The 12,747-nt window shown below is 43.7% G+C and overlaps 1 protein-coding gene across 8 annotated transcripts in view; it reads left to right on the plus strand.

The window, feature by feature from the left end:
• The window catches only part of NAV1 (neuron navigator 1), a 278,297-nt gene that overhangs the window by 183,177 nt on the left and 82,373 nt on the right, over positions 1-12,747 (plus strand). The window lies entirely within an intron of this gene.

A 12,747-nucleotide genomic window follows, 5' to 3' on the forward strand; every position in this document is an offset into this window, starting at 1 on the left:
AAGGTGTATGTAAAGATTTTTTTTAATTCATTATAGATAGATTCCCAAAATTTTTTGAGTATCCCACACGACCACCACATATGAATGAAATTACCCTCCTTTCTCTTGCATTTCCAACACATTTTATCACCTGTTTTGTAATTTTTTCCCCAGTTTTACAGGTGTTATATACCATCTGTACATCATCTTGTACATGTTTTCCTTAAGTGTTGTACATGCCGAAAAGCTCATGCCTTTACACCATAGTGCCTTCCACCTGTCAAACTCTATGTTATATCCTAAATCCACTGCCCACTTCACCATTACCTCCTTTACTTCCTCATCTTTGGTGTCCCACTCAAGTAGCTGGTTGTACATTTTTGATAATAGTTTTGTTTTGCCTTCTATTATTTCGATCTGGAATCTGGATTTCTTCTCACTTATTCCAATCTTTTTATCTTCCGTCCACATAGAGTTAATTTGGTGATATTGGATCCAACCAGTCAACTTATTTTTTATTTCTTCATATTTCTCCATGTATTCTTATTGGCTGCCAATTTGTTTCTCGGCCAGATTCAAATTGCTGGTATTCTCTAATTAAATGTAATAGAAATAAACAAGGCTGGGTAGTGCCTTAGATTGCATTCATGTGTTTAACAGCAGAGTGGGGTTTGTTGGTTACTCTGAAAATCTCTATGCTCAACTGGATGTATGACTATGGCTCATTGAAACACAGACTTCCATTTAAGCAAGGAACATCACAGCAGCAAGGAGCAAAGATGGCAAACCTCAGGCGCCTGAGCCAGATCTGGAAAACACTCAGTTTCCATTTAGCTCCTTGCAGGTGCACAACATCTATATCCCACCAGTCTTTTCTGCTTTTCCCAGTGGACTTCTGTTTTCCTTCACATCATTTGGAGGCAAAAGCAGCTGCTTGGCTTTCCCTGCCATTTCCCAGCATCACACATTGTTAACCAGAAACCTTGCTGGAGTCTATCGCATCACCTTCTCCCATGTTTGTTGGCTGGACATTCTCTCCCCAGCATCAGTCATGAGACTCCAAAACTATTTCAGGACAGAGAATAGCTCAAGAGAGCTGATGAACAACCAATAAGATACTGTAGGAAGTATCCATAAGGTCATTATCACTTCAAATGTATGCCTTGGGCCAGTCCTGCTCTCAGCTCTAGAGACCCTTGCTTATTTCTGCATGTTTGGCTGCTTTCTAAACATTTGCTGAAGTTTAATAAACAGCCAGTTAATATTATCCCCTCTCTAGTAAATCTTGGTTTCTCAACTTCAACACATACAGGTAATGACTTTGTGGGAATAAAAGGAACAACTGCTGTGTTAGATCAGGTAGCCTAGAATGGAAGATGTTAGCTCTTTCTATATGAAAACACTAGACCCTCATACTGGCATTGACGGTCTAGCTGTTTGACAGTTTCAAGGCAGGGCGCTGGCAAACTTTTTCTTTATATACCTTTCGGCTACCATCCAGATGCTGCATGCTAGCTGTGGTGAAAGGCCATAGCTCAGTGGCAGAGCAGTGGGGTGCTGCAAAAAGTGGGTATGTCTATGCCATGGGTAGGCAAACTAAGGCCGGGGGGCCGGATCTGGCCCAGTTGCCGCGGATGGTCCAGGAATCAACGTGTTTTTACATGAGTAGAATATGTCCTTTTATTTAAAAGGCATCTCTGGGTTATTTGTGGGGCATAGGAATTCATTCATTCCCCCCCCCAAAAAAATATAGTCCAGCCCCCCACAAGGTCTGAGGGACAGTGGACTGGCCACCTGCTGAAAAAGTTTGCTGACCCCTGGTCTATGCACATGTTCCATGCAGAAAAACACAGACACATAGAAGACTCAATTCCTTTGTTGATCTGTACAGATTAAGGGGAGGTATTGACTCCTCCCTGATCATCAAATGTTTGATCTTACTGTGGAGGGGCCTGAACCCCAAGGCTATGTCTTTAACCCAGGTCTTTAACCTAGGGGTTAATCACCTTTATTGTAAAGCTTTGATATGAGAATACATATGGTGTTTTGTGGGGGGGGGGGTCTTATGACTAGTTGCATGGTGAATTGCCTTTGGACTTTTTGAAGAGTTATAGTTGAATCTGAATAAAACTAACCTTAACTTGCAGAATTCACAGTAGGGGACATTGACCTGATAACCTGGAAAACTGGTAAACAAGAAGACTTCCCTATTGCTCACTCCTATTGCTGGAGCAGAGCAGCCCTGATGGATAACACTAGGAATGCAAGTAGCCCACCATTCACTTTTCAACACTGGCCAAGCAGATGCTCTTGGAAAGTCCTTGGGAATCAGCTCATGGGGACAACAGCTTTTCCTTGTTGTTTGTTCCCTAGTTCTATGGAACATAGTTATTTCCCTGAGTTTTAGGTCTATCCTCCATGAGTTTGTCAAATCCCCTTTCCAAGCCATCTAAATGAGGTTGCATATGTACCATACATTTAAAGCATATGACTCCCCCCACAAAGAACCCTGGGAACTGTAGTTTGTTAATGAATTGGAATTGTAGCTCTTGGGGGGGGCGCACGTAAACCACAGTTGCCAGAATACTTTGGAGGAAGCCATGTGCTTTAAATGTATTACACAGCCTCAGTGGCATCACATGTTGTGGCAGTGGATCCCACACACCAATTATTCATTATCTTGGCAGAAGTAGTGTCCTGAATCTACTGTCAACCAGTTAATTAAAAACTGTGATCTCTCTCTCTCTCTCTCTCTCTTGTGATAATTCACTGCAGTGAGATCAAGGCATTCACCCACCAACTCTCCCTCTCCCTGAGAGAAATATAGTATTCTTTCAGTGAACTTGGCCCTGGCAGAATAGCTATGGCCAACTATACTGGCTCTCAGCCAGCTGGCATCCCCTCCACAACCTGGAGAAAGCTGTATAGGTCAGACGGACGGAATGTAGGATGTTGGGAGCAACACTCCCCAGTCATGTTTCTGGCATTGCTTTCCCCAGAATGGGGTGCCTTAATTGGGTGATGTGACAGCAAGCTCCTCTCTGGTTACCCTGCAATTGTGGCTGCTGCACTTTTGCAGAAGGAGGTGAGATATAATGTGTGCTTTTTATTAGTGTGTGTTCCTCCACTTTGCAAAGCTCACGCTTAATGAAAGCAATCATCAGGAGCCACAACTAGGCTCCGTAGCTGCAGCTGGGTGTTTGTGTATACACTTGTGAACGGGTGTAATATTTAATACACAGCTGTTGGCAGTTGTTTAGCAGTATGTAGCTCTGGGGTTGGATATGTGTTTGCATGTGGGTGTCTTAGGAGATGTAATGCATGTGTACAGCTAGAAGGCAAATACATGACGGGGTGAGAGAAGTGTTAGTTACCAGTCTACATATGTACTGTATGCTGTATATAAAGCTCTGTGTCAGTATGAAAAAGAAAGTGCAGTGCACACACAGGAATCTGGCTGTGGAGAGGGGAATGTGTATTGTGCATGCAGTTCTCAGATAGTATGTATTTGAAATGGAGATGTTTCGTGCAGAAGTTTTGTGGTGAACTGTGTGAGACATTTCTCTCCTTTTGTTTGTTAGACTCCAGTACAGTTTCAGTACAGGTTTTGGGGTTTTGCTGCTGCACTAACAAAGTGATTCGGCTGCCAAGTCTGCTATGTGCATCAACCCCTACTTCCTTGTCACACGGGCCAACTTTGCTGGGGAGAAATCAAGACTGAATGGCAATCTGGGTGTTTCAGGCTGGCTGTGGTTGCTGCTCATTGTGTTTGGAAAGGAAGGGGAACCTTCCTGTGTTCCATTTACTTTTTTTCAATAAGTCTGGATCAGCCAGAAACCATGTTAAGTGGTTTACATGAAAGCGTAGATGGAAGACAGTTAAGGTTGTTGGGTTTTTTTCTGGAAAGTGTGTCTAGAGAAAAAATACAGACATTGTGTCTTCTCTCCTGTTCCTCTACTGATTCCCCACCCACTCTTCTTCTTGCCTGGATGACCTGTAGGACTTTCTTTTTGCCCCATAGTAGGGAAGAGAGTGTTCAAGAGGATCAGTGAAGGTCCAGCAGTCCAGTCCTCTTTCAGGGCCTTGGGACATTTAAAGGTGCAGTGTTGTCTCTACTGTCACTGCATGCCCTTGCCTTACATGTGTTAGCGTTCATGGGCATAGGAGGAACTCGTTTTTTCAGATCTTTAGCTCAGAGTCGTGGTACGGCATGGGTGAATTACACTTTTACAAAGGAGGAACTAGCAACCAGACAACAAAGGTTAGATTTAAAGAATATACAGATGTTTTAATATGCAGGTTGTTACAGAAATGAGAAAAAAAATTATAGTGGCAATATTCAGATTGGACTGGCAACTCTTTGGTTAAAGCTTAGAGGCAGTAGAGAAGAGGGAAGGGAAAGGCAGTAGACTCTAGACAGGCAAGTGTCAGAAAGGGAAGTTGGGATGCAAATGCAGGTTGCTGCAAAGCAGCACAGATACCTGGTTGGTGCTGAAAAAAACAGGAGAGAAGGGCAGGTATGAGGTGGGGCAGTGGAGAGCTCTCTTCAAAAGTGGATTGCAGTAAATCAGATTTTTGCTCCTCTTGTTATGTATAATATAAAAACAGCAATAAAGAGAGACCTAAAGTTAGAGCTTAGGCAGAGAGGAAGGCTTTTGCATATTCTGTAGATCACATATTATTGTGCATAATTATTGTGGATCAATATGTGCAGAGGTCATCAGGCACACACTGTGACTTCCTTGCCTTATACAGTGGTACCTCAGGTTAAGTACTTAATTTGTTCCGGAGGTCCGTACTTAACCTGAAACTGTTCTTAACCTGAAGCACCACTTTAGCTATTGGGGCCTCCTGCTGCTGCCGTGCCGCCAGAGCACAATTTCTGTTCTCATCCTGAAGCAAAGTTCTTAACCTGAAGCACTATTTCTGGGTTAGTGGCGTCCGTAACCTGAATAGCATGTAACCTGAGATACCACTGTACTCATAAAATTTCTGCTTTGCATATGTTCCTGGGAAACCTGAAGATTTCAAGTTAAAATGACAGCCAGGTAGAGCTTCTTAGTAACAATAGAAAACAATAATACAACAGGGTAGCCCAGATGTTTGCCCATTTGTCTTTGAGGCATTCCTGCCTCCCTGTTTCTCTGGAGACATATGGGCTGTTTCTTATATGCCTGCATTCCAAATGTGGTGGTAGTGCTAGGATTCTGGCTCCATCTAGTACCCTAAAACTACTGCTGCTGGCTGGATACATGGCTGAGGTACAGGAATGGCGTAGGCTCAAGTAGACCCCCTATTCTGTGAGTCTCAAAACTGGCTTTATAAAGAACCTTATTTGAGTGAAAACAGCAAATATGTGTGTGCATGGTGTCTTGTTTCAGCACCATGCAGTAGATGGAAATGATTTGGAGAGACTGATTTGGGCCTGTTCATTGGCTCTGACACCCCAAACCTTAGCCGTTCAGGAAAGGCTCCACCAAAGCCAGAGGGCTTTGAAGTTTAAATGGAAAATACCAACCTAGAGACTCTGCTGGGAGCCATCCATCTAACACAGATCAGTCCAGAGTCAGGAACTGGCCCCAGCCATACGCCCACACTTTAGGACTGGAAAGTGCTGCAACAGACAAGGAGTAAAAACATGAAAAGGAGAGTCCTGGGTTTCTTTTTGGAAGGGTTATATGTCAATGTGCAGGGCTTGCAGCATGATCACTGTGATGGATATATTGCCATTCGATCATTCTTTCTTTGTCTCTGTCTCTGTCTCTCTTCTTATATAAGTCACTTTCCTCTTTGGTCAAAATAAATTTTAAAAATAAAAAATTGTCCAGTAGCACCTTAGAGACCAACTAAATTTGTTCTGGGTATAAGCTTTTGTTTGCTTCTAGACAATTTTTTATTTTTATTTATTTATTTCGACTGTGTCAGACCAACACGGCTACCTACCTGAATCTTTCCTCTTTGGTGTCTCAGTTTCCCCCTCTTAACTAAGGCTGGACTTGCAACTTGCTGATGTTGATGAATAGTTACCAGTTATGGCATCTATCATCTTTGTATGCAGTGTTCCACCCCCCACCCCGCAAAATATTACTCTATGGACAGAGGATGCAAGCGGACCTCTGCGGCTCAGTCCAGATGGTTTCAGAGCCAGGGCACATGGTTGTGATTTGATGCTGATGTCATTTGTACAATTGGGTAACTGTTTGAAAGAACCATTATGGGATTGTTCACGCCTCCCCTTTCTTGCTTGAGCATCATGCCAGGAAACTGGACCCCACTATTACCAGACTCCTTGGTAAATTAATGGAATGGTATGTGTGTGTGTGTAGAGAACTTTGCTGAGTGTCCTGGATGTTGCATGTTTCTGACCGCAGATGAGCTCCAGCTGCTCAACACAGAAAGATGCATAGTGCTAGCCCCCAGATGCAGCAGTTAGGAAAGTTTGGGTGATGGTACCACCTGGAATAGGGAATGCTTATGGGAAAGCAGCGCATGCAGTTTGGGAGCTGGATTTTGGAGCCCTTTCTGCTGTGACTCCCTGAGTTGCAGACTTTTGCCACAAGTTGTGAGAGAAGGGGAGGCAGATATAATTCCTGCAAAAAACCACCCTCATCAGAGAACTGCCTTCTCTGGCCTTCATAGTAGTGGATGACCTTGCTGTTCCAATCCTGTGGCATATGAATCTAGGTTTCCCCTGTTTGCACAAGATATTGATGATCTCAGCAACTTTATATGCCAAGCAATTTCCTATAGGCAACTATTAGCCTTTCCCCTGAATGGATGAGCTAAACCTCATCTGCAATGGAAAATGCATACAACTAATTTATTTTCCAAACATCTACAGTGCAGCGTTGATTGAGGTGGGTGAAATAAATCAGGTTTTGGTCTTAGACTGGGATTCAGATACTCACTAAGTCATGGAGACCAGCAAGAAATCTTGGGCCGATCATTGTAGCTGAGCCTAATGTGCTTCACAGGGTAGTTGTGGAAATGAAAAGGGAGGCACACATTCCTGAGCTCCTTGAAGTAAACAACAACTAACTAACTAACTAACTAACTAACCAACCATAAATCAAATGGGAGCTTTCCACTGATACCAAGAGTTCTTCCAGACTGAGGGTTTTCAGCACTGCCCACCCCATTGTTCTCCCACTATTAAGCAACATAACTTCCCACTGTAAGCAACATAACTTCATTCACTTTTTAGAGGGGAGCTCCACATGTCTGTAGAGTAGAGTAGCTGAGTAACCACAAAGGCTTGGGAATCTGCCTGTTCTGATTAGTGTTGTTATTGCAGGCCTTAAGACCTGTACCAGAACATATATGTGAACACAAGAAGCTGTTTTATACTGTGCCAGACTACCCAGTATTGACTGCTCTGACTGGCAACAGGTCTTCAGGTTCTCATGAAAAGATTTCCCTACATTGCTATTATCTGGAGATGCCAGGAATGGAACCTGTGCCTTTCTTCCTGCATTGCATGTGTTGTACTACTGAGCTATGGCCCTTATAGCCCAGTGTTTTGGGCACCCCAAGGCTAGAGGAAAAATAACTGATTCAGGGCCAAGAATATGGCAGTGTGTTCTGCATCAGCTGCTTGAGGCTATATGGCAAAGATGGCGTCTTTAATCAATTAAATACTTAGAAACCACCTAATCATTATTGTTGGCTAGGCTGAGTTCCAATAGGGAATTGCCTTCCCAAGTCTGGAAACAAGGCTGTCTCTTGAAGCCAAGAGCATATCCCAGAATGGTTTATCTCCTCAAAAAGGAAAAGAAATACAGAGTTTTGGCAGAGCAGTTCCTCAGAATTACTCCTAATTGGAGTTCAGAGCTTGAAAGAAATAAAATGGTGGTTCTGCAAAGATGGAGCCAGCATCTCTTTCCTTCTGTATGGCAGACAGGCTAGGAATACCGTCCCACTCTGCAAATGGAAATATTGGCTTATGGAGTTAATTATTTTCTATCCAATTAAACAGAAGTGAGGAAAGGAGTCCAGATCAATTACAGATGCTAGAGAGCAAAACACTGTTCACTCCAGCTTTGTTTCTGTCAACTAGAAAGGATATTATATAGACTATCCTTTGTGCCCCTGCTTATCTTGTAATTTTGGGGATGCAGGCTGGTGTAAAATAATACCTTTGATCATGCAGAGAGTGATTCCTTCATTATAGCCCATTCAAATTTGGGCTTCAAGCAGAGTTGGGCAACAGAATCTGGTGAGAGGGCCAGACATACAGAACTGGATCACCTACCATTTTGACAGGTGGGCAGGCAGGCACATCGCCTGGAGCTGTGTGGCATGATGAACGTGGCGGTGGGGGCAAAGAAGAGAAGTTGCTCAACAACTTTTAGGAACAGGTCATTGATATATTGCAAACTTAACAGATTTTCAGAAAGGGCAAAACTGAATTAAATGGGAGAAAATATGCGCCAACATTCTGATGTCAGCTTGCATGTATGCACAGCACTATCCTACAATTAATTCCCACCTGGAAGCACCCTACAACTGCCATCAGCCCTGGCCAGCACAGTTGCACCGGCTGAGGAAGATGGAAGTTATAGTCCAAAACATCTGGAGGGTGCCTTGTTGGCAAAGGCTGGAGTAGAGGATAACCAAATACTAGGTGGCTTCCCTCTGTCCAGCTGCTTTTACGAGCATAGGGTCATTTCTCTTTTCTTCCACGTGGGTCTTCTCTGCTGATGCTGTATGTGGAATTTAAATAATTCATTATTAGTATTATTATTTATGATACTGCTTTTACTACGTTCTGATTTTATTTATTTAATACAAATCAATTCAAAGCAGAAACGGGTTATTACAAAATTTCTGGATTAGATCACAAAGCTTGCAAATGCTGACATGGCAGTGTCTAACAGTATTCCAGAATCCAAGATTCTGCTGTGGTCTTGAGCAGCATATGAAAGGATATACACATCTTAATATATTAGAAACTAACACAGGATGTGTGGGAACATTCTGTGCTGGCGCTGCTGCATACAAAGATTCATAACTTGCAAACGAAGGCATACGTTCTGTCTCTCTCACGTACGCTCATCCTTTCTATGCATACCAGGATTGAAATTGAGACCATTGTTTGGATCACTGTGCTGTGCTATTGGCAGGCCATGATAGACAGCTTTAGTGTTATGCCAGCTATTATACACCCTGACAACAATGCTGGTTACATGTTTTGCGGCTACACTCTCCAAGTGGACTCATCTCACTGCTTTCACCACTGCCCAGTCCCTTGCTGTCTCTCTTTGGATATGTTCCAAACAGCTGCCTCGAAGGAGAAGGCAAGGTGAGGGTTCTCACTGCTAGCAGGGACAGGGGAATGGGCAGCAACAACACTGAGGTTAAGCAACAGGGCCATGGGCTTTCTATCCTGGCCTTGCCAACAAACCCGCGGGGCACAAAAGAGCAAGGCAGGCCAGTAGTTACAGCACTATGGATAGCTCAAAGTGGTGGACAGAAACTTTCTTTTCTCCAGGGCCAGATCACCTCTTCCAGTATCTTCACTTTCCTAGAGGAATGTTGTTTGGTCGTTTAGTCATGTCTGACTCTTCGTGACCCCATGGACCAGAGTACGTCAGGCACTCCTGTCTTCCATTGCCTCCCGCAGTTTGGTCAAACTCATGTTAGTAGCTTCGAGAACACTGTCCAACCATCTTGTCCTCTGTCGTCCCCTTCTCCTTGTGCCCTCAATCTTACCCAACATCAGGGTCTTTTCCAGGGAGTCTTCTCTTCTCATGAGGTGGCACAAAGTATTGGAGCCTCAGCTTCAGGATCTGTCCTTCCAGTGAGCACTCAGGGCTGATTTCCTTAAGAATGGATAGGTTTGATCTTCTTGCAGTCCGTGGGACTCTCAAGAGTCTCCTCCGGCACCATAATTCAAAAGCATCAATTCTTCGGCGATCAGCCTTCTTTATGGTCCAGCTCTCACTTCCATACATCACTACTGGGAAAACCATAGCTTTAACTATACGGACCTTTGTCGGCAAGGTGATGTCTCTGCTTTTTAAGATGCTGTCTAGGTTTGTCATTGCTTTTCTCCCAAGAAGCAGGCGTCTTTTGATTCCGGACTGCTGTCACCATCTGCAGTGATCATGGACTCCAAGAAAGTAAAATCTCTCACTACCTCCATTTCTTCCCCTTCTATTTGCCAGGAGGGGATGGGACCAGTGGCCATAATATTCGGAGTTTTTTATGTTGAGCTTCAGACCCTATTTTGCGCTCTCCTCTTTCACCCTCATTAAGAGGTTCTTTAATTCCTCCTCACTTTCTGCCATCAAGGTTGTGTCATCTGCATATCTGAGGTTGTTGATACTTCTTCCGGCAATCTTAATTCTGGCTTGGGATTCATCCCGTCCAGCCTTTCGCTGATTAATTCTGCATATAAGTTAAATAAGCAGGGAGACAATGTACAGCCTTGTCGTACTCCTTTCTCCTAGAGGACTAGAAGACAGTAAAGAGGGTACCTCTTCTTGGGAGCTAAGCTCTTTTCCACCTCTCAGACAATTCCCTTCAGGCTCATTGCCTGTACAGATGGCCCAAGATGGGCATATGTAGGGCCCTTCTTGTTTGTGTGTACAGGGTTTTTCCAGGGAGTGCAGGCTCAAAGGAAGATCCCAGTTTAGGGGACCCCGGCTTAAGAGCCCCAGATCCATTGGACTCAATTATGATGCTAGGACCCAAGTCCATTTCCAGCACCTCTTTCACTTCTCTTTGTTCACTCATCTGATGGATCTTGCCAACTCCTTCTTGTCAGGAGTCAGAGTTCATACTGCTTCTCAGTGGGGCAGGGGGGGTTTCTCCATTTGAAGTGGGCCTCCCTGCTTGGGGTATGGGCCTTGGCAGGCATCCAACAGTAGGTACTTCTCATGCCAGTCCTGCCTGATAGCAGCAGAGCCCTCAAACACATGGGAAAGGACCTTTTTACAAGTATGGGGAACTGGGTTTGTTCATTCCTGCCTGTTTGTTGTGCCATAACTTGCCCCCAAATGTGCAGGAATGAACAAATTCAATTCCCAACACTTGGAAAGGTTGGTTGCCCATGAATTTGGGAGCTTTGCTGGTGTCAAAAAATAAAAAAAATCTGGCTTGGTACTAAAGTTACTCCACAAATGACTTGCCCATAGCACACAGCACAGTGTTTTTAGTAGTGTGCTCAATTCCAAACATGGTATGAATGAGAAGGATGTGTGTACGTGAGAGAGATGCACACCTTCAGCTGTGTGTTATGAACAATGCACTTTCAAGAGGGAAAGAGGATTCACCTTGATCCCCACTTTTCTGATTCAGTTTCAGTGTTTCGAGTGCTAAATGCATGATTCATTGCCCTACTTCATAATGTTTTGTAGCAGCTGTACTGTTGACTTGTATGTTTCAGAATTTGTTATATTCTGGTGGACTTATAGAAAGATCTAGGAGACTTAACAGCTTTCCTAATGTGATTCCAAGGAGGGCTGCTCCTGAAGGTTGTTTTTTGCTTGTTTTGCATCGTGCAGCCTGAATGCAAAATAATTTGCAACAGAGCTCAGAGGGAAGGAGGAAGCAGGAGAATCTGTGGGAGGGGTGGGGGGTGGGGTTAATTGTAACCGGCTTTGCATCAAATCAAGCCTGGCAACCACCTCTAACCTGCACACACCTATAAACAGCCTGAGTCAGCTACTTCTATGTTGTTGTAATTTTATAAATGTGATTGGGTATTTCCTCAGCCAACTGCAGGAGAAAAATAAATACATTGGTTCTAACAGCATGATCCCATATGCTTCCTCCCCCCTCCCCCTAATTCTAACCACAGGCAGACGCATACTGAGAAGACTCTGCCCCTCCCCTTGTCTCCCTTTCCAACTCTATTCTCCCCAGTCCACTGCAGTTTTTTGAATGAAAACAAAATGCCATTAACCCTTTTGTTTGCCTGACTCCTAGTGCTTTCAGTTTTAAGGAAAGGCTTTCTACATCTTGTTTGTTTGTTTGTTTACTTCGATGATGTGGAGAGAATGCTACTATGCGTGATTATAAATATGTGATCAAAGGTTTAGAGGACACATGTCTCTGGGATGAGGGAAATGCACTGATTAAAAACAGATGTGCTTCAGGTAAGGCGGCCAATTTCCTCCACACCTGTCTGTATTTTACATCAACTTGATGTGCAGCCTGTAGCAGGTAAAAATGCTAGTACCCCCAAAATCTTCACCTCTTCTTTTCTGCACAGCAAGGCTGCAATCATATACAAACTTAACGAAAAGGAAATCCCGCTGAACTGTTACTTCTGTGTAGGACTGCATATAATTATGCTGCAAGACCATTTCACCAAGACAGGACCAGGTCAAAAGGTGTTTTTAGGCCACTTGGCAACCTCTTTCTTCAGATTCTGAAACTCAAGGAACACTTGCAAAATCTGTCTGTGCAGACTTGCTCTTCATTTGCATATTAGAAAAGTTAATCCTAGGTCTTATGAGCAACACACAGCTCTACTGGACTTAAAACATCCTTTCCACAGTTTCCTATGCATTAAAAGACCATGCTTTTCAGCCTGGACCTCTCAAGATCTGTCAGATGTGGAGGGTTTGTCAGCTCATTCGAGCCAAAACTTTTGGAGAAAATGGTAATAATGGCTTTTCACTTTCACATTCCAACATTTTGCAAAGAAATGGAGAACAGAAGACCAATGAGAGTAAAACAGGGAAGTGGTTTTAGGTACCCATCATTTCTGGACCATGGCTTACAACAAATGAATACTTTCCCCCTCTTCCTGTCTAATGA

This window comes from Podarcis erhardii (genome assembly GCF_964252035.2).
Source record: "Podarcis erhardii genome assembly, chromosome: 6".
NCBI lineage: Eukaryota > Metazoa > Chordata > Lepidosauria > Squamata > Lacertidae > Podarcis > Podarcis erhardii.